Genomic DNA, 23,939 nt, shown 5'->3' with positions numbered 1-23,939 from the left:
TTCCCTGGTTGCCCAAGGATTGGCAGGGAACCTGTTATTTAGGAATTCTGTTACCAGGGGTATTCATAGCTAGTTCTTTGGAGGTTTGTAAGGCTCGCCCACGGCGGGACGAGAACGGAGATACCCCTGGGCAAGTATTGGGAGATATAGCAAAATCAGTTGTGCCATTTTGGGGACAGATAGCAAATTCTGAAAATATTAGGGGATTAGCAAGGGTACTGGAGAGAACCATCAACCGGACCACGGATATACTCTACAATATGACATTAGAATAAAAAGCAATAAGATTGGTAGCACTTCAAAATCGGATGGCATTAGATGTCATTCTGGCAGAACGTGGTGGAATATGCAAATTAGTGGGGTCCGCTTGTTGTGTTTTCGTACCAGATTCCTCGCCGACAATTTTCAAAGCAATACAGAACTTGCACATCCTTAGTTCTGAAGTACATGTTCCTGTGGGAGATTGGAATATTAGCGCCTGGTTCTGGGATTCTCTACGATCCTGGGGTTGGAAGGTGCTTTCTGTTGTCCTGGTTATTTTGGGAATCCTGCTATTCCTTTGTTGCTTTTTCCAATGTCTACCTAGTGTATGTGCAATGCTAGGGGGATGCTGTGCTCAGGCAGTGAGCACAGTGGGGCACAAAATGTATGCCCCAGACACAGCATCTAAAGAGTTTGTGTTACAAGAGATTCTGATGAACGACCTAATGGCTATAGACATTACAGATAATGATTCAGGATGTATGGACGACAATGCATGGAGTTATTTACAGAAGTATTAGAAATTATATTAGCACTTGGCATAGGCCAAAAGGAGGGTTTGTCGGAATTGAAACAATATTATGCCTCCTATCGCAGCGATTGTATGTGTATTGGCCTACGCCAAGTTGTCTAAAACATCATATGTGAACAAACTCCGCGGCAAGGTCTTGACCTTAAAGAAAGTAATGTAAGTCGCCATCTTGGATTAAGTCGGCATTTTAGGTTCTCTTGTATATTGGAAGTCACCCTGAACATCAAAATGGACGCCGAATGACATTCTGAGTAAAATTCTGGCCGTTGTGACCTCCGTACATATGAATAATTAATTTGCCTGCAGGCCACTTGTCGGGGTCGCGAACTGAGACCTTGTCCTATTGTTGACCTATGTGTAAATGTACAACTATATCAGTGAAACTAATCAAAATGCATATATTATAGGATTGACCTGGCTAGGAACCCATTGGCCCGACTCATAGAATGGTTAACCCGCGAGAGGGTTGGCCGAGGGCTGGATAAAGCGTATAAAAGACCTAAATATTCCAACGTATGGTCTCTCTTACTAATGCATCGAACCTTTGTTGAAGTTCGTTACGTTACTCTGAGAGCCGAATAGCTATCCGTTTGTCAATTGACTTTGGTAACTGCTGTAGCTTTTAAATAACGCACTTGTATGTTCTTTGTAACCTGTGTTGGTGTGTTTCTTTTGGGCTTCCCGGCCTCATATTGCTTTTATGTTTTCACACTCCCTACACTGTGGGCATCAGTTCTTACCCTAGTTGGAGGAGTGAATGTGGTTCTGATACAGCATGCAGTCCCCAACTTATGAGGAGTTACGTGCTGATCTGAACCAGGTTGGTTTCTTAGTGCAAACACAGCAAGGGACAGACAATGCAACCACCCCCTTTTTAAAGCAATCTTAATTTTGGCTATCCTCTCTTTTGAGGAGTCTGTTTAATCTTTCACAAATACCATTGGCCTGTGTGATGATAAGAATTTGTGTTTTATACCTAATAGAAGTGTTATTTCTTCAAAAAGTTAATTAACAATGTGCAGTCCATTGTCAGACTGCAAGACTTTGCACACACCAAAACCTGGGGAATACCTCGCATACAAGGAACTTAGCAGTTCACAAGGCATCAGGGTGTGTGCATGGACCTACCTCGATCCATCTAGAAAAAGGCCATACTACGACCAGCACATATCTGTAGCCATTGCATATCTGTAACATATCTACATAATCTATATGTAGATGCTGAAATGGGCAATTGGGTCGCAGGATTGCTCCCCTTACTGTTCGCACAGTGTGTCCTGCAGTAAATATCTGACACACAATACAATTCACAATTAACTGTGCCACGTGTTCCAGGATATTAAGTGAGAACCATTCCTCTGCAATTGCTGCAGCAAGACTCTCTTGAGTTGTATGTGCTGGGCAGTGAAGATGCTCCAGCGCTACTCTCAGTAATGCTAGAGGCATAGCTGGCTCTCAGTGCTCTCCTGCCTCCAAATTCCAACAGTGGGGGATAAAGAACACCCCTGCTTTCTCCATAAATCGTATTCTTCTTGTGAAGCTCAACCTTATACTCCAATTAATGGAGCAATAGACAGCATGTTAAAGCCCTCCTTTACCAACATGCATCATCCTGTCATTTGTTTAATAGCCTCTTTCTCTAAACTATATAAGGGTGGATAATAGGTTGCTTTTTTATCCTCTATGTCTTCAGCTTTGTTTCCGTAGGAAATCAAATCTCATTTATAATGTGCTGAGCATTTTACGATTGCTAGTGTCAATGGGAAACTTAATGCTTCTATAACCCTATCCAATAGGGCCGCATGTAGCACTGGAGTGCCATCTGAGCGGAGGAAGCCCCTCCTTTTCCAGCATGACAGACCTGCATGCTTAGTTAACATCACATAGGCAGAGTCAGAGTACACTGTCACTTCCTCATCCTCAAAGCTTCGCAGCACTTTGATGAGCGCCACTAATTCTGCAGCCTGTGCTGAATAACATAAAGGCAACCTCATGCTTGTTACAACCTCAAATTCACCTTCTCTATTTAGTTTCATACAGCTGATCCTGTATACCTTTCCACGGTTGTCTGGTCAATTTTTGAAGAACCATCAATAAAAGCTACTTCCCCCTTCCCAATAGTATTTTCTCTAACTTGGGGGATTTTATTATAATTCTCAATATACATTGTACAATCATGTACATAGTCATCCTCTCCTACTGGTTCTGCTAAACATTGCTGGATTCTCTTACATCTAACAATTGTAACCACTGGTTTGGAAATAATCACCTCATACCCCGATGCTCTTTGTGTAGTCAATGTACTTTTGGGTGTCTCTAAAATTGCAAATAATGCATGCTCTACAAATAATGTTACTTAAAACCCCATTGTTTATTTGAAGCTTTTTCATTTCCAAATAGAGCAGCTGCTAAAGCTTGCTTACAGGGACAGTGTCCGTTCATTGCTGGATCTACAATCCTACTATAATATGCATAGACCAAGAAACCGCTGCATTTCCCTCACTGTTCTAGGTTCTACAGTTTTCATGATTGCTTCTGCTCTTTCAGGTGTCACTTTTTTCCCTTCATGAGATATCAACTGTCCTATATACAAGACTTCTTCATGACAATATTAACATTTCTCCTTTTCTACTTTCTGTGAAAGTATGGTCATGAGTTTAAATGAGTCTTAGGTACACCTTTACTCTGTCTCACTGCACACTAAAATGTCATCTAGATATTGAATTATGGCAGAAACAAAATTGGGCCCTAGAGTTGGAACCATCCTTTGCTAAGCTCTGTCTATTTTTGTGCTGTTCTTAATTGTAATGCAAGGTCACAGGTTGTTTTTGAGGTGAAGCCTACACCTCCTTGTTTGATTGGATAGGAGGGGATTTTCCTGGCTACCTCGCAGTTTTTAATTGTTGAAAAAGTAGTTTTCCACACATTTTGCGTTTACTGGTAAGTGTAGGTTTAATTTATCAATTAGGGTGTGGACTCATGGTCCTAATTGTGGTCAGCCGACACGTGTTTCAACCTCGTGGGTCTTTATTAAGGCTAATGGGTGGTTGGGACTTGTCCCTGATGGGGTCCTGTGCTTAGTCTATGCAGGTCCTGTGTGTTCGCAGCTGGGCTCCTCGTGGGCCCTGGGGTGGTTCTATGTGTGGAGCTGTTGCGTCCTCGGTCTGTTAGCTGAAACACTCTCTGGCACCTTCTCTAAGTCTTCCTGAAAAAATGGCTGTCTTTTGTTTACCAATGCCATTCTCTAAGATGCTTCTATATTATTCACTTTAATCCAATATGTGATACTTATAAAAACCAGTTCATCACCAGAATCGTGATCTCTAAACAGTTCTTCGTCTGTTAAATCTGTCAGCCTGTATCCTTCACTGAGGGCTATCACTGTTCTCCAACTTCTTCCATCATCATCTGTTCCATGCAGCATCACCCTTTCTTCTCTGATCACTGCTGCTTCTATTTCTAAGGGAATTATCTGCCCTTCGTCAACGCCCATAGGAATGTCTAGCCTGAACAAATATTCATCAGGTATTCTCAATAATTTAACCTGCCTGGGTAACCATGACAATAAAATAGTCACTCCATACAAAAATACTTCTGGATCTAAAAGCACTCCTTGTAATGCTGTTTGGCCTGTGATGGCTAGTATAAACTCTCACACATTCATATGTTGTATCCCTGGAGTACAGCACACCATTCCTTCATCAGTAAAAGATGTCATCATGTTAAGTTTCATCATTAAGTCACGTCAATTTATTAACTGGCATCTGCCTAGAGTATAATGATGGCATTCACATGGCATGTTCTCCTATACAAATTGGCAATGTGTCTGTAAAAGGAACTAAATTCATCGCCCCAGCGAACCATTGAGCATTCATGGCAGTTCCTGACATTGGATATTTTCCCTCGCGGACACAGGAACAAGTGGCTCCAGTGTCTACTAAAAATGAAAATACCTTGCCTCCTATCATCACCTGGATCCTTGGTTCCTCTTGGGGGGTCTGGTGTCACAGATAGTACTGAACACATGAAGTCACTCTGTGGGCTGTCCTATTGTGGATATAAATTCACCCCCGTACCTGTGAAAGGATTTCCTCGTATCACAGTTCCACTCACCATTTTGGGTGTGCGTGCCAGCTGTTTTCCCGAAATCATGTTCCATTGTGGTACCATAGCCTGCTGTATTGGTCTTTCCTTTGTCTGAGCCTGTTGTGTTTGCATGGGTGCCTGCTGTGGCTGCCCTTGCAGTGATTGCATTTGAGGCAGTGCTGGCTGCATTTGTTGGGGGTTCTGGCGCATATGTCTGATCATAGTTGTCATCTTGGTCATAATGTTTCCTGTGGTTCTGCATTATATTGTGGCGCATAACCCCCCACCCCTTCTTGGAGCTTGCCAATTCTATTGCATGCCTTCTCTGCCTCTGCATGCCCTAGCTATATGTACCATTCTTCCACAATTCTAACATTGCTGTGGCTGCCCACCATTAAATCCTCCTCCTCCATTAGAGTTTTGAAATCCACCTCATCCTTTTCCTCTAAACCAATTCCCTCTTCCCCTTGACCAAAAACTGTACCCGCTCTGATCTGTGCGATATCCTGCGTTATTCTGCTGCCCTGACTGTGTCTGCTGTGTTACCCCTCCTTCGTTACTTGTCAATATTGCTTTCTCAATGGCTATCTTGGACAATTTTTTCTTAACTCACTTCGCTTCCTCCTGATTTCTGTTCTCTGCTTTCTTCTTATTTTTCTCCTAAATAAACGGCAGTGATGCACAATTATCAGCTGTATTTCTGGCCATGGCTTTGCTTCCATTCCCACCTGTTTTTCAATTGCCGTTGCACTGGCTCGGGCAGGCCCGGATATCTTGAATAAAGGCAAGAGGATCTTCATCCTCTCCCATTTTCCTAGTCATAACGCACCCATATCCGATGTATTGGGATATTGTACCCTGAGCGCAATTTTTAAATGGCGTTCCATCATGTGTCATGTTTTGAGCAGTCAAACCTGCATATCCTGCTCATTTCCAAATGTCATCAGCTCTCTCCCCTAGAATAGTCGCTAGCAACCCTTTTATGTCACCTATAGCTAACGTCATTCCTGATGTCATCCTTTCTAATTCATCAATCCATTTTCCTGCACAGAAAGTTAAACTCGGCAATTTACACCTTAGATTATCTTTATCCATGTGCAGCCCTGTTCGGTATTGTGGTCATCCTACAACCTTCTCTAATAATGGGAATTGTGGAAACCCCTGATTCAAAATCATATTTTTCTACACTCTTTGTCTTCACAGCAGAGCGAGCCTTGCCCTTTTGATTCCTTTCTGGTAATGAGCTTTGCCTACTTACAAATGGTGGAGATATGATCGTGCTGGCGGTCGCTTAACATAGGGTGTTAATTCTGGTGTCCTTCTTTTAGGGTCCTCTAAATCTCACCATTTAATCAGTTTTTCTACACTCAATCCTTTTAAAAAACCCACATCTATTTAAAGGCAATGGGCCTCATTACGAGTTTGGGGGTAGCCATGTCCTTAATACCCCCAGAATCGAGTCCGGGTCTTGCAAAAGGGGACTTAACGGGCCATTCTGACCTTGGAGGGGCCGGAAATTCCCTTTCACGGGACCCAGACGCGGTACGTCTCCATTCCCATTTGAGCCACCATAGGGCTCAAATGGGAATGGGGAGGATGGTAGCAGCAGTACCGTTCATAACGGTACCGTTGCTGCCATCCTGGTCTGCTCATGGGTGCCGCTCTTCACGCATGGTCAGACCAGGCATGCAGAGTGGTCCCCGTGAGCAAACTCGCAATGTTGCGGCATGGCAACAACGGCACTGGTAGCGCTACGGGCGCAGTTGTTGCCTTACCGCAACATTCGTAATGGGGCCCAATGGGCCTCATTACGAGGTTGGCCAACCCCGTAACACCATTTCTGCCACCTGAGATGCTGGTGCCATTGGGACATTACAAATCTCGGTGGCCCAGGATCTCCGGTGGCGGAAATCTTAAAGGGATGGTCTAGTAAAAATTTTTATTTAAAAAATAGATAGGCAACATTAAAAAAAAATACTAGCATTCTCCGTTTTAAAACTTCCTATGTAAAATTTTGAGCTATTCAAGATCAAAATTCGTAAAAGCAAGCACATGGGCGCATCCATTTTGTGAAATAAATACAACGTTATTGTGTTGGAAAATGCTGCGGTTTTTCTTTCCAAAAACCGCAGCGTTTTCCAGCACAACCGCGTGTGTTTCTGCCTGCTGTGGCTTTCACTTTGGGTCTCCGGTGCTCCCAGGGGAGCACCGGAGACCCAAAGTGAAAGCCACAGCAGGCAGAAACACAACGCAGTTATGTTTACATGCCGCGTAGTGTTTCTACCTACAGCTGATTTCCCATTTGGGGCTCTCGGGCTCCCCGGGAGCCCGAGAGACCCAAATGGGAAATGCTAAATGCTGCATTGTGTCTGCCTAAATCTGCTTTCCCATTTGGGGCTCTCGGGCTCCCCAAATGGGAAAGCAGATCCAGGCAGAAACAACGCGGCATTGCGGAAAACAAGCGTGTTGTTTCTGCCTGAATCTGCTTTCCCATTGGGGCTCTCGGGCTTCCCACGGGGAGCCCGAGAACCCCAAATGGGAAAGCAGATTCAGGCAGAAACAACGCGGTTGTGTTGGAAAACGCTGCGGTTTTTCTTTCCGAGTTTCTCAGGCTCCTCCGAACCGGAGGAGCCTGAGAAACTTGGAAAGATAAACCGCAGCGTTTTCCAACACAATAACGTTGTATTTATGTTTGCGGTCGCTTCAAAAGCGACCGCAAACATAAATACAACGTTTTTAAAGCTGCGGTTTTATTTCTAAGTTTTCCGGGCTCCTCCAGCCCGGAAAACTTAGAAAAAAAACCCAGCTAGTGCTTATTTTTAAAAAAAAAATAAATAGCACTTACCGAGATTCAGCTGCAGCTTTCCTGCTCTGGTCTCCGGTCCCCGTCCTCCGCCTACAGCACTAATGAAGGGAAAGCCACCCAGCGGTAGCTTTTGTTTACTATAGCTGGCTGGCTTTTCGTTCATTAGTGCCGCAAAAGCAAAAGCCAGCACAGGAGGGCCTCCATTTCACAAAATGTGCTTGCTTTTGCGAATTTTGATCTTGAATAGCTCAAAAATGTACATAGGAAGTTTTAAAACGGAGAATGCTAGTATTTTGTTTTATGTTGCCTATCTATTTTTTAAATAAAAACTTTTACTAGACCATCCCTTTAAGTCCCCATTCCCATATAGGACTCATTGGGAGCGGAGAGACGGAAGCACTGGCACCGTTGCTAACAGTGCCAATGCTTCAGTGAAAACTGTGCCTACCAGGGCCAATGCGATTGGCAAGTCAGAATCTTCCGGGCGCAGAGGCCCCGGCAGGCGCAGTTGTAGTCTGCCAGTCCGGAATGGGTGCGGTGTGTTGCTACTGGCACCCTTAATTCCAGACCAGCAGACTTGTAATGAGACCCAATGTTCCATACTCGTCTGTTATGACGTCATCTGACCTACCTTCGATTTCCTTTAATAGGGATCCTTCTATATTCTCTTGTGTTTTGCTCCTTCCTCTGTCCCTCATTTGCCTATATAGCTTCCCAAGCCTTTGCTCTATGTTCTCTGTATCCTGCCCATCAGCCCATGCTGATCACAGCATTCCTTTCATCTTCCTGTGGGGCAGTGCAGTTGTGACCCTCTCTCCTCCTCCAATCGTTCTTGTGCACCAATCGGCACCACACTCCTATGGCATAAATATTCTATTTCATCGTCTTTTAATCCCCTACTCTTATTCTTTTCTTCTTCTCTTCTTCTCTTCTCCTCATCTCCCACCATTCATCTTCCTCTTGCCTTCGTTGCAACCTACTTACTTTCATTCTTTGTGCTTATATCTCTTCCCATTTCATCTCTTCTAGCCTCTCCTTTTTTTTTCTTGCCTCGTCTTCTTTGTTCTTGCCTTTTTTTGCACTCTTTGTCCCTCTCTTTCAGGTATACTTTTTCTTCTTCCTTCTCCTTCCTTTCCGCTCTTCTCTCTCCTCTCTTTCTCGATTCCCATCAATGCCTTTATCGCCTAGCTTAAGCAATGTTTGTCCACCCATCCATTCATTCCGTACTATTGTTATTTCCTTAACGTTGTCTTTTATTTCTTTGTTTCCCTGCTTCTTCCTCTATCTCTATTCGTCTATCTTGTCTGTCCTTCTTCTCATCACACTGTTTACTTTCATTGTCTGCTGATATATCTTTGTGTTCTCTGCTCTTGCTCTCTTCGGCATTATCCTTGCTGCTGTAAGCGGGTGATGCATACGTTGGATTAACATACCCGCCTCCGCACCTTTTAATTCCTTCAAAGTGTAAACTCCCTTCTCCTCTGTGTCTGCACTCTTCTCTTCAGGAGGGGAAATGGGAGCCAAAGACATTTTATCCTCCCCTTTATGCTCATTGAGCAGCCACTCCCTAGAGGCTGGATCTTCCTTCTCACTCTGGTGCATTTTCCAAAGCCCTAAAATGGCTAACCTTTTCTGCAACCTTTTTCCCTTATATGTGGCATGCAAGTATGTTGTCATATGCTGTTATACATCTTTTGACATCGAACCTTCCTGAGGACACAGCAAAAGTGTCTTGTTGGTTGTGCCTCTGACCCATTCCGAATGATATTTCCTTATTTTCACTGTGTATCTCGGTAATGTCCTACATAAATGTAAAAGAGGTGTATCCTCCATGATGACAGATCGGTTTTGATCGTCAAAACTTACCCATTGTTTTATTCAATTCTTTATTTTATTAAGTATACTGCGCCGATCATTTGGCACAGACCCCATTCATCACTGTTTATAATCCTAGTTGGCATGTATTTTAACTGCTCACTTTATTGTTTTTTAAATCTTATGCGATAATATTTTATTTCCTCCTTCATTTACACTTTCTACTAATTCTTTTATGTCGCTCTTATATCATTATGTTAAGAGTCTCTTCTTTACTTATATATTACTTTCCTTTAAGTTTTCCCTTCCTGATTGACCTCAATTTCGTGGTCAAAATGTTTCACTAATCGCTTTAATTTTTTACTATAGTTTTCTATTCATCAGTCTAAATACAACAAAGGATTTACTTAAACAGTTTTACACCCCCACATGTGTGCACTTTAAAAAATGTGTTTACTGCCTATGCCTTCCTTTACTATCTTAGTACATGTATTCCGTCTCAGTTTCACTACGTTCCTGAGTTTGATATGCACTCTTCTACGGGCCTTGCCTCAGGAATATTAAATAACATAGTGCGCACATTTCTGCCCTCTTGGGATCAGGAATTGAGGTATCTGTTTCCCTTTATAATCTCCCCAAAAAATCCTGTTATTTTGTACATATATTTATTTACAACACAATCCCTTCCCCTTATTTTGCCACTTTCTTTACTCTACTTACAAAAGTGACTCAGTTCGAGTCCTCCGGCATCGACTCTCCCTCAAACAACCAGTTCGCCTTTCATCCACAGGTCGCCTGTGGGGACCAGACAGGAATTTTGCCAAAGAGGGACCTGGCAACCAAATCGTCTTCACACTTGGCTCTGCAAGCCGCTCTCCACAGGAAACTCTGCCGTCGTCTGGCTAATGGCGGGATTAGTCGAGCATCTGGGAGCATGGATCTGGCCTAGGTCGACTAGAACGTAACCATCTGCACCGCTACCATTGCAGCGTCTTTTGTGCTAGATGGAATTACATTAATACATCTTAGACCAAATTATCACACAGACTCAAGAGTATGGCAAAGTACCAATATATTCTCAGTTTAATAAAGTAGGGAAACGTGACAAACATCAGACTGATGCATGCACACTCACCTAGCAGCTTGATTACATAGAGGTCTTATACCTCAATATCTGTCATCTATGACATCATTGTACGTGGCAAAATACAAAACCTATCGAGGGAAGGATTGGTGAAGGGAACATATCTGCTTATAGAATATATAAGGATAAGTGCTTCATTGGTTACACCTTGGCTCTAGGGCAAGCCTTGACCTACCTCTAAACATATATAGTACTGATTATAGCGAACAAAACATCAGTGGATTGGCTCCTGCAACTTTGTATGTTAGGGTGTCTCCCAAACCCAGTGATTGGACTTTTAGCTCTTAGCAGCATGCACATGAATCGAAACCTAGGTGTTTTAATCCCATCAGGCTACTCCCCATTTTCCCAATTAGTCCATCATCCGTCATCAGTAGGCCAAAAGCCAAAGTCTTTTGTTTGTAGTAGACCTTGTTGCTGCTCACTGTTCTGGAGCATTCAAAGGAGTGGGAGCACACCACTGTCATAGCATAAGGCTCTAATGAATAGTCTTTGTTTTTAACTTCTGAGTCACATGTGAGTGGACCACAAATGTGTCCATTTCAGCCTTCCATTTACAACAATTTGATTTAATTATACAAGGTGATGTTGCTCCTCTTGGCTTCTAGAGACTTGCTCACTCTATCTCATGTGAAGTTTGTATGCTTTTAACTGACCAGCAGTTTGGCTCTCACAGATGTTTTTGTCTTCTTCTATCTATAAAGAATGTCCCACATTCAAAGTTTATCCATTTACTCCCTTTGTGCTTTGCGCTAATCCCCCAAAATAGCATCTTTGCTATGGGCCAACCTTAACTCATCATTGGGTCTGCTCACATGGACGTCTTTCCACGTCTCTAGATTCTTACTGCTTTGGCCTGTTGGACTGAACTGATAGCTCAGTTACATTCAACATGAACCATTGTCCATTTTTCTGATATGGCTGTCATTGCCACGTTATGTAATCCTCTATAGCAAGCTTCTATATGTTGTCTTTCTACCTTGCTCTACTGAATATTTCCAGTTATTGGTCAGTAAGTTATTTCCAGTTATTGGTCAGTAAGTTACTTCATTTTCGTTAGATCCATGATTACTTTAGTTTTAGGTTCATGTTACCCTTAAAGCTTCAGTTACATTGTTATTTAATATTTTCATATCGTTTCAACATAGGTTCACATATCTTCTTTCTGACATCACTTTGTACTCATCAGATTTCACTTAACGTCCGTCATGTAGTTTTCTTCCATGCAACATCCTTCCACATTTTCAGTACAAGGGTACATTCTGTATGGCTGTCTGAGTGCATAACATCTCTCATACACTCGATGCGGTATACGAACGATACAGGGGGTCCCATCTATAGCTCTTCTCTGACTGTTCCAATATGACAGTGGCGAGGGGATGGGTACTGGCAGGATAGCACCTAGCTGCTCCTCTACAACTCTTCTCTCTCTGCCTATCTTCTTGCAATTCAATTGTGGATGTTGTCTATTTACACCTTAACCTTTCAAAGACAGAGGTTTGGTTTTTTCCCACTTCTACCATTCTTTCTCCTCTTGCCGCTCCCCCTCTTTCTTCTCTTTTATTTCTTCCTTGGCTCACAAACTTGGTGTTATTCTTGACTCTCCCTTATCTTTATCTACCCATACTTCTTTTATCTCTCGTTCCTGCCACTATCAACTTTTTTATATGAAAAGAAACAGTCGCGTATTCACTTTTTCTTCTGCTAAACTTTTAATTTCTTCTCTAGTGTTTTCTCGCTTGTTCTACTGATTTTCTCTTCTTTTTGGCCTTCCTGCTTCTCATCTTGCCCCTCTTCATTCTATCAGTCTTCTGTTTGGGTTCTTTGTTCCTTGCTCTCCGGAATTCCATTATTTCTGCTTTAATTTCTTTGCAATGGCTCTCATTTGAAAATCCTTTACTCTTTAATTTCCTTTGCATTGTTTTTAAATGTCTTTATGGTCTTGCTCCTCCCTATCTTTCTTCTTTAATCTCTTTCTATTCCCCTGCCCTTTGCCATGAAGCTATTTTTCTTCTTGCTCGTCCTCCTTCTCCTTGTGCTTGGTCACAATTTCATTCTTTTACCCCTCTGGCCCCAAGGCACAGGAATTCGCTTCTTCCCTCTTTGCGTTCCATATTCTCTTTTCATCTTTTCAAGACTCTTAAAATTTATCTTCTTACTCAGTAATCTGTTGGCTTTTTAATTATTGACTAATTTAATTGTAGTGCTGGTTTTCTTTGTTCAGCGCTTAGGTATCAAGCGCTGTACAAATCTAATGACAATACACAACAAAATAAACCTAATTAATGAAATTCCCTTCCACAACCAGATTTTTCGATTATTCTGCTCCCGCCTTTTCAAATGCCAGCCACAGAATGTCCTGTGTTTCTACTTGTCTACCATATTATGGGCGCGAGGTTCAACCTCGTTTCTTTAGTTTCTGGAAAAACCTGGTCGAGCGTGTTAAAATCCTACAGGATTGAGTATTTCACAAACTGTATCAAGCAGCAGGCCATCTACAGTGGCCCACCCATATTTGGTCTGCTCCGAAGCTCACCCTCTGCTAATTTCAGCCTCCATCCCTCCGCTGACCAAGTCAGCATCTCAGTCGCCTGCCTTGAGTAGGGATCCATGACAAATCTATTTTCAGTACCGCAGATGAGAAAGGGGTCCAAGGGAAGGGGAGGAAAAGTCTCCTTCTTTGGGGTTGCTGGGCGACAACACGCAGCATGTACGGGAAGCAGACGGGTAGAGATTGGCTACCCGAGGATCAGGCATGTGGGGGCTTTAGTAAGGAAGTGCCATTCTGAGAGGCTGCCTCTTTTTCTCTGTGGCTGGCGTCAAAGCATGAGTAAAGGACATAGACCTGAATATTTGGGAGAACAGCAGAGGCTGCTGTTGCCCTTATAGAAAGGCTGTGGGAAGAGAAGGTTTGCTGGCAGGGGTACCATCAATTGTTTAGTGGATGTTTCTCAGATTGGAGGGGGACTTGAGGGTAAATGAGCTGTGGGGCTCTGTGGATTAAGGGTTAGCACTGTGAGGGGTGGAGCTAGTCACAGGGGGATGAAAGTGGCTCAGTGGTGCGATACTGGAGACCTCAGAGAAGAGCAGCATGTCAGAGTGGACGCAGTCTGTTCAGTCCCCACTCCTTTTCTTGCTGAGCTGCTGTCGGTAGTCTTTCCACACTACCAACTTTCTTGAAGGAGGAGCATAAAAGAGTTGAGGAAGTCCGCGGAGTGGTGTCAGAGTGGACGTAGTCTGTGCAGTCCATGCTGCTGTGCGGCTGGGGGCCTGGCAGAAGTCCTTCTAGATCCCCTTCACCCTTGCATACTTCACCCTCCAGGTAAAATTGTTACCTTTACTTATCACCACACAGTGGCAAGCAAATCACTTATCCGTACAGGATTGTGCATGCGTGCTGTGTCATTTTTTGGTGCAGGAAATAACTCTTTCGGTTCATAGCAAACTGTGTCTATTTGTTCCAAAAACTGATTTGTGAGCCCGGAGGCTTCCCAGGAAATCGGGCGGTGACTGCGGGCACTTGGCCTTGGAGCCGCACAAGTCGTCAACAGTCTGCCTTGTGACCTAAGTGGACCAAGACTCCTTGCTTCGTGCTTTGTATGGTGACTTTCTTTTCTGCACACGCGGCGGAAGACTGTTGGAACTAGATACCTTTGATTCCACCGCGTGGTAGATAATTCATCAAAAATGACAAACTTGATGCGTTGAAATTCGAGACACTTTTTAATCACCTAGTCAAGCACTCATCAGGCCTCTGGGGGCCGTTTAGTGTGTTTGACGCTTGTAACCAACCTAAATAAAAGGCATTTACTCATAACTTGAAGGCTCTAATATCGGAGTTTAGCAGCCATTATGAAGCTGCAAAGCAACCCAACACAAGACAATCTGAAAGCCCCGTAATGGGAAGAGCCCAAATCGATTAACAATCCCCTCACTGGAGGCGCAGGGGAATCTCATGAGACTACCAGGAGTGATCTGCCGCTTGTTGCCTTAGAACAGCAGGTGCAAGCTCAAGTCATGTTGATTCCACCCATTCAACACCTGCAAGATTTTCTGGAGTACAAGAAGATGAGCCCACCATAGCAGAAACTTGGAAAAGAGGGCTGGAATTCACCATCACAACAACAAAAATACAAAAAAAATAGAAGAGCATTTTGGCGATAAAAGATTACAGAGTGTAGTTGATTCTACTGGGGTCAATGAACACATGTCAAGTCCTGACATAAGACCTAGAAGAAACAGCTGTTCGGTGAGGATGCAGCTAGACCTGGACATACATACCAACTGCTGGGGAATTTGGATCTTTCTGGCTTTGGGAAAAATCAAGAGTTATCTAACAATGGTAATGAAGTAAGCCTGGCAGATGCTCAAACATCTTTAGACATAAGGGATCAGCAAGTAGAATCAATCCAAGTTGGAGCTCCCTCTAATGAAAACACATTGAGTGCACTGAACTACATGCTGAACTCCCTAGTTTCTGTTTTTGAATTGTTAAAGGGTGAAGTCCAGTCTCAAACTGACTCCCTGCTGGAGTTGATAAGGGAGGTAACCTCATCGGATGGGGCGGTGGTTGGATGTTGTCATGTTGTCTACACGGATCTCATGCAGAAATTGCAGGGGCTGAAGCTCGAGACTGTGAAAAAAGGTCTGGATCTTTCAGCCAAAGATCCCTGGCATCAAAAGACAAACTTGAGGAAGCAGATAGAAAAATGAAGCAGGAGTTATTGACGCAATTACAATTGTTAAACCAAAAAAAATCTGAACTACCCCAAAAACAATGTGAGGAGGAAGAAACCTCACAAATGGACGACACCCCACTCTCTGAGTCAGTGTTAGAAGAGTTTTGTAGACTGTCCAATGTGGGGGAAGATTTTCAGGATGGAGAAACAGGAGACAAACATCAATCAATCAATTAGCTCCTCAGGACAAGAGAAAAGTCACAAGGAAGAGGAAAAAGAAACCTGTTCGCAAAATGTCCCACTAGGTGGAAAAAAAGAAAGGAAGAGGGAAGGCAGGAGGCAGAGAAGACTAAAAAAAAAGCTACCCAGAAAAAATGGGAAAAAAACCAAAAAAACGATTGAAAGTCAAAAATAAGAATTCAGTGGGCCTCATTACGACCCTGGCGGAGTGGGATTACGCCAGCGGTAATCGTGGCGGACCCGTCCGCCTTACTACGAGTTCCCGTAGCGCCATGGAGCCTTTTTCCGCCTGGTTTTTCCGGGCGGAGTAATCCATGGCGCTACGGGACCTTGTTGTTAATTACGCCACCGTAATTTACGGTGGCGTAATTAACGCCTTCCCCACTCCCATTATACCCTATGGGGCAAAAATGGGAATGGGGAAGGGTAAAATGGGGATTGGGGATTTACCGCCCCGCCAAGGTCGGAATGGGGCGGTAAATCCGCCAACCCCCATGGCGGTATCGGCAGCTTTCCGCCATGCTCCATGGTGCATATTGCACCATGGATCTCCGCCAGGGTCGTAATGAGGGCCAGTGACTTGCTCTTTCTTAAAGAAAATTGTCAACATAGGACTGTTGAACTGGACATAATGGATAAGCCACACGGAACAATAGAAATCAACAAAAATAAAGGAGAACAAGGAAATGTCAAAGAAATTGCAGATGGGGGGATGAAAATTGGCACTAAAAAAAAGTTGTCAAGGTTATCACAAACTCGAGAGCCTCACAGGCTGAAAAAGCAATGAATGAGCAAGTCATGGCTAACACCTCAGCCACTCTGAAAGATGGCCTCAAAATAGCTCCTATTTTTCTTAAGGCGAGGCAAAAAATGGGTGACACCTCACATCCAGTTAAGAACACCAATCTTGGAGCAGTAAAAGTAAACCTAAAAATTGCCCCCATCTTTTTAAAGAACTCACAAGTCTTATCACAGGAAAACAACTTACACCAGGTGATAGAAATAAAATTGGGTGAAGGTAAGCACAGGAGTCTGAAAGCAAATGGGATGGAAGTGGCAAAATTTAAAAAGGCGGAAATAAAGATCTCGGGCTTCCTATCAAAAAGGGCAAACTCATTGCTCAAGAGTGTAAATCCAAAAGCAATCAAAAAAAGACAGCAGTGCAAACGAAGAAAACAAAGAATTTAGTCATCACTAAAAATGACTCGTCGTCAAGATCTGAACAACTCATTAAGGCAATAACACCCCCCTCAGAAAACTGCAGTTTTGGTCTTGCATGCCAATTCCAAGAAATACCAGCTGCAAGCTCAGGCCCGTAGAAATAATGTTAAAAATAACATTGTCTTAAATTCCTCGCCACAGGACTCCTTTGACAAACCAGTGGAGGATGCAGTGTCAACTATCAATAGAACCGAACCTGTTCGGGTTCTATCCTCACAAGAAAATAAAGATCACAATGGACATCCTACCACTCCACTTGGAGCATCGCAGCAGACTTTAGAAATGCACAGAAAGGAAATCAGGCATGCTGTTGATGCTTACATGACTGCCCAACCAATGCAAAAATATCTCACTCATTGTGAGACTGGACACAGACTTCATCCACAAGCCCTTTTAGTACATCAAATGGAAAGAGCCTCAAATTCATCACATGTGGCATCTAAGGAATCCGATAATATTTCAGGATGTTCTCCTGCCACCACCCAGAGAAGAAGCAATAAATACAATCTCTGAATCCAGGGGCTCAAACATCATTTCGGTATTAGCCCCAGAAATCTATTGTTTAATAGAAACTGCTATTGCAAAATCCACTGACTTAAAAACTCTGGCAATTCCCTCTACTAGCACTACTAAATTGGATGCACCTCAATTAAAAAGTCTACTATAGTGAATGTAAAACGGCTGGCCCTACATTCACTAGTTCTATTGTGCCGCCCATCTCCTAGTGTTCAGTATGATCTGAATCGTAAATCTATTGTTACAATTTTTTCAGAAATTCCAGAACTGGAGGACATTAACTCTGTTGATATCCAATTGGTTGAATTTGAAATTGTACATTCACTTTCTTTGGTTAGACTTTGGATATACTCTAGATTTGTACTCAATACGAGCCAAAAAGCAGCTGTATGAAATGGGATTCATTATAGATCTTAATAACTCAATATCCAAAGTCCCCTCAACAAACTCTTTGCCATCTGTGCCTTACCGAGAGAGGACTATTACAAATAATGCTGATTTAAACTTGAGAGAACCTACTAAAAAGCCATGCAATTGTAATTCTACTCATAACATTCATTAACTAGGCCAGTCCAGGAAGCGAACTCTAGTCTCTCTTATTAGTTGGAACACAAGAGGGTTGCATCATCTTATAAACAGTCGAAATCCAAACATAGAAAATGCTGACTTAGTCATGCTCCAGGAGACATGGCTCTCCATAGTTCCAACTCGGGATAATCATGATGAATATTTAAATCGGCTCAAAATCTAAACATGGCAGACCAACCTCTGGGCTATTAATAGCCGTTAGACAAAATCCGACATTTAAAACTGAGAATTGGGTTCTCCCAACCAATTTCTGCAAATGATAAAACTCCATGTCGGCTGTACATCATATTCCATGATAAATGTATACTGGAACCCTGTTGGCATCTCTGATCACACTTTTATGAGAGACATCATTTGCTTAATGGGCTTCGTATGTATGGACAAAACCATAACTCATGTGATCGTAGCAGGGGACTTAAACTGCACTGTCTGGAAACATCTAAGCTCAGTAGGAGACTCACGTCATGGAATCACTTTGTTGAGTCACGTAGCCTACAAATGCTGAATGGCACCTTTACAGATGGCATACCCCCACAGCCAACATGGCATAAAGGTAACTCCTCAGCAATTATTGATTACATTTATGTGAACCAGGCACTCATTGCAAACATCACTAAATTTTGTATTAATCCCGCAACTTCGAGCGATCATAATTGTTTAGCAATGAATTGGGAAGTAATGGAATTTGTGAATGACACTTGAGCTAAATGTCCGGCAAATCTTATTACAGTTAATGCTGGAGGCAATAAACTGCGATGGAGTGAAACTTCCCTGAAAAGGTTTAATCAATTGTATGCGTTAGAGTTACATAAAGTAAATGTGGGCCAACACAAACAAATTATATATTATGACCAAATACAATTGTTTCAATCTAAGACAAATAAACAAATGGTCACTAAAGCTGCAACATTACATGTATTTAATAAGGAAGTGAAAGCAGCAAAAACATTGTTGCGATTAAAGAAACGAGAAGCCTTGAAACTCCCACTAGACATCAAAGGAGTGGTACTAACTTACTTAAAAACAAGGCACAAAAACTGTTTGCCGAATCAAAAGGCAGTCCTGTATCAAAATGATGGCACAAGAATACTGAGTGTATTAGCAGGGAAGAATACAGCAGAAATTTGAGCCATTATCAACCAATCGACTACAGGGCATCAAATTTCTCACCAATCAAATAATGTCTCAGAACAGGATTGGGTCAAATATTATTCGAACCTATATTCACCACCAGCAAATTCATGTTGCCCAAACATAACGCAAATTGCTGATAAATTCTGTTTAACCTTTGATAAGGAAGATATTCTTTTTTATATAAATAAAGCAAGCCAATCAAGAGCCCCTGGGCCCGATGGCCTATCTAACTATACTTTAAAGCAACATCCTGAATTATGGTCTGAAATATTATATAACATGTTCTCTAACATCAATCAAACACAAATACTACCCCAGTCATGGAAACGTTCCATCATCTTGCTGGTCTATAAAAAGGGTAATCAAATCCAGCCAGTTACAGGCCTATTGCCCTCTTGGACACCCCGGGAAAAATCTATAATTGCCTTGTCCTCCTCAGGGATTTGAACAATTGGGCAACTGCTTTAAGGAAAAGGGATCCATTTCAAGCTGGGGTTGTGTCTGGATTGGGCACCTCACCAAATATTATCACCCTGAACATGTTAATATCCTGATCAGCCATTATATCGTGCATTTGTTGATTTCGGGGTGGCTTTTGACTCTGTTGACCGTGAATTACTTTACAAAAAACTGGTTCTACATGATTGTCCATCTTCTTTAATCACCATAATAAAACAATTACACACCAATACATCCCTGCAAGTCCAACTCATAATGGAAGGCTTATTATCTGAACTGATTGCCACAGAGCGAGTCCTCAAACAGGGCTGGCATCTTTTCTATTTAATCTCTTTATCCTTGATCTAGGTGAATCGTTTTCAAACATTGTAAGTGACGCGCCAAAATTAGGCACCCAATGCATTACCTGGATGTTATATGCAGATGATCTTATCTTGTTATCCCAGACCCCTTGTGAGCTTCGAAATGTATTGAACACATTATCTGAATTTTCATTAAAAAATAATCTCATTATTAACTTAGAAAAGACACAGATTGTTATCTGTCGAAAAAACAGAAACACTATTCAAAGGAAACATAGGTGGTATTTGCAAAATGTGGCGCTACTAAATGTCCAAGAATATAAGTATTTAGGTTTAACAATTTATAACACTTTGTCTGAAACTGCTTATATTACAACACCGAGGGCCTCATTATGACCCAGGTGGTAGCCGTGCCCTTTTTAAGGGCACGGCTGCCGCCGGTAATGATTTTTTTCCGGGTCCAAGAAAAGGGCAATAACCAGGTTATGCCGACCTTGGCGGACTCAATAATTTCCCTTTTCTTGGACCCGGCAAAAATCAATCCCCATTCCCATTGAGCCCCATAGGGCTCAATGGGAATGGGGAGGATGCTAACAATGGGCCCGTTAATGATGGGCCCGTTTTTAGCATCCTGGCCTGCTAGCGGGTCCCGCTTTTCACGTCTGGTCAGACCAGACGTGGAAAGCGGGACCCGCTAGCAGGGCTCATAATAGGGCATCCCTTAATGAATGGTGGCGGTCCCATACCGGCACTGTTCATTACGGGAGCGCCAGGGTCCTAATGAGGCCTTGAATCTTAAATTGCAAACTCTGAAAACACAGGCGAATATACTGGTATTTAAATATGGTAAATTCTTGTACAAACATATAACAATGTTTTATCAAGCGAAAGTGATACCTATTTTATTGTATGGAGTTGAAACTAAACTTCCAATGAAGCATCACATCTGGGACCTGTGTGAAGCTCGGTTTTGGAAATCTGTGTTGAAACTACCAAAATGCACTCCGCTGCCTATAATTCGTTTTGAACGGGGCCTAGTTTTGCTTTCTGCGCAGCTAACATGGAAGATGTGTAGTCTGTTTCGAAAGTGCTTACTGGGCCTTGCAAATAACATCTTAAGCGCAGTTGTGTACTATCTTGTCAAATCAGCGTACATCTTTCCACATAAATGGCGAAGCTATGTACTGGATATGCTATCCGATGCGTGCATATCCACAGAAATTCTGTTATCCAATCCAGATCGAGCTAAATTGAAATTATATCAACATGAATGGATTTGCAATAGAGCTAAATACTGAATTTACAAAGACTTCAATGAACAACTGTTTGGATCAAAAAAGCTTCGGGTAATGTTGGACTATCTGATAAAGTTTCCATCTCCCTACATTAGACAACACTATTTGCGATTTAGACTCAATCTTCTACCGACAGCAGAAATATATGTAAGAAGGGGGACTCTTTCAAAAGAATCAAACCATTGTCTCTTTTGTCTTGACACAAATTGCCAAGAAACACTACCACATCTGATAGTAAGCTGACCAGTTCTAATCTTGATGAGAAAAATCAATTTCAGTAATTTGCTATGTTTGTACATTCCAATGACTGAGGACGAAATATGGTTTAGGATTTTCACAAGTAGAAAGCTGGCAATAAGGATTGCAGTGATACAATATCTAGGCAATATTTTGTCATTGATCAATGTTGATTCTAAGCAGTAATTGGCATAGTAAACCTGATAGAAATTTGCTTGCAACCTGAGACAGACATGTTTTAATCATCGTATGTTTTGTACTTGATTGTTGATTGTATATGAAGATAACAACAGAAGCAGACCTCATTATGAAATAAGTATGCTTTACCTTCATATAATTATCATATTTTTATTTAAATCAATGTGTATATGGAAATTGTAGATTTATTCAATTATGTTCATGTATTTGTATGTGGTTTTGTATTTGAAAGGTTGATTTTACCAGCCAACCAAATAAAAAAATATATATATTCTTTTTTTTAAAAGAGAAGGCCAGCTGCATTTCGGTTGGTAGCTGTGGTAATGGTCGGCAAGAACATGCCCAAGAAAGGTAGTGGGAAAAGGAAGGGGTAAGATAAGGGAAGCATGGGCGAGGTGCTGGACAAGTCACAATAGTTTGGGATAGAACGAAAGGGCACAAGTGGGCAGGCCTTGCAAATAGAGGGAGAGACATCCCTGTGGCTGGGGCGGAACCTGGTGCAGCCTTCTGAAAGTAGGAACAGGCTAGTGGCAGGAGTAGTGCACCCGCGCTGAAGAAACAGCAGCAGATCATGGGGGTATGCAGAGGGGGCAGAGCTCAGTGCATCAGGAGTAACACAATGGGCCTCATTATGAGCATGCCGGTCCGGAAACAATGTAATCTAAGGGACTCAACATCCAATGCCTTTTCCTTCTCTAGCCAGATCCCTAATCGTAAAGGCTTGTCGGTCCCAAATCCATCCCTTCTCTTATCAACAAAAGCAAGGTTCCCAGTTGTCCACCCAGGACAATGTTCAGCCACACTCAGTCACATGGTGCAAAGTACCCCTACACACTTATTTTAAGTTGTCTGATGTCTCGTCATGGCTGGGCGAACGTCCAGATGGTGGTCGGGGTCCTGCCATGTCCTGGTGTTGGTGACATCTAGCTGATGGTGCATTTATTACAAAGGAGAAAGCAAATGCCTTCTGCAAGGTGCGTCTGTCTCAAAAGAAAAGGTGATGGCCTCATACAGCTACCTGGGCACGCCCTTTCGCCACCTTGCACTAAGCGGCTTATTCCTCAACTCGGTCATAGTATTATCGAACTTCAGCCACTGAACTCTACCGACTTCCCAACATTATTTAGAAAGCCTTTTTTAATCGGCTGGACGACTTGCTCTACCAGCAATGTCTAGGCTAGAGTTCTGAGCTAGCTTAACTCATGGATGGACTAGAGCTCTGAGTTAACTTATCTGAATGACTGTTCCCTTAACTCACGGGGTTTCTAGCTACCAGTCTTTGGGCCTTGGACCACAGGCTTCTCCAGGTGGCCTGTACTATATTCTAAGTCCTAGCCTGCCTCCGGCTTGGCTCCACTGGTGTAATTCCTCCCTTGTCTTATCCTAACTCATCACTTTGCTTTCTTGGCCTCGTCTTAGAACTGCTCCTTCTTTCTACTTGCTTGGTCTTTACCAAGTGGTTCCATCACTTTGAAACACGTTCTTTGTGTATTGGCTCTTTACAAATAAACATTACCGTTACCATTACCATCTATGTCCATGGGCTTCATTATAAGGCTGGTGCTCCCGGAATAAAGGGGGCCGCTACGGGTCCGGCCCCCTTCATTCCAGGAGCGCCGATTAAGAGCTTCCCATCGCGGGACTCGGATCGCATGCCTGGTAAAACCAGGCGTGCTTTCCGGGTCCCGCGAGGGGAGGAGGGAGGCAATAATGGGCCAGATGTAATCTGCCCGTTATTACCTCCCTCCCCATTCCCATTGAGCCCTATTGGGGCTCAAATGGGAATGGGGATGGGTTCCTGCAAGGAGGAATTACCAGGTCATCCTATGTCGGAGTAACCCGGTAAATCCCCATCGCAGGAACCCGGCAATGGAGCCCGGAACGGAGGCAGCCCTGGAGCTAATAGCTCCATGGCTACCTCCATTCTCGTAATGAGGCCCCATGTGTTTTATCTTGTTCAATCATCAGTCACAGGTGCTGTGATTTCTCATCTGCTCTATGTTTGGCTCTCCTGGCAGATTGCCTAAGATGGAGGGTGGAATCATGCTCTGCAGGTAGTCTCAGTACCTGATTGTCAGAGGCTTTCACATCAATGCAGGCTCAGACGCCACCTTAAGGATGGTTGCTAATCTAATGCCTTCCAGTGCTCCCCTTATCTTGTTCCTCTGGGGTACCTGAAATCACTTGGCGTTCCTCACTTTTTCCCAGAACCCACATGGGTTGTGTATAGAATGTCTCTGCTGACACTGAGCCAGTTTGTATAGCTGGAATTTTTGTGTACAGAAGAGACTGTGCTTCCCTCTCTAGTAAGGGCCCCACACTGAGCCCAGTGACCGTTTTCATGAACGATAGGAATCCCGGATGAGGCAAGGGAGCCTGACCCATAGGTGTAAAAGAGGAGGTTAAGGTCCTTTCACTGGTGGATC

This window comes from Ambystoma mexicanum, chromosome 2p, assembly GCF_040938575.1.
Source record: "Ambystoma mexicanum isolate Mex_15411 chromosome 2p, UKY_AmexF1_1, whole genome shotgun sequence".
In the NCBI taxonomy this organism is placed as follows: Eukaryota; Metazoa; Chordata; class Amphibia; order Caudata; family Ambystomatidae; genus Ambystoma; species Ambystoma mexicanum.
The sequence above is the reverse complement of the archived record's forward strand: the minus strand, read 5'-3'. Positions refer to the sequence as shown.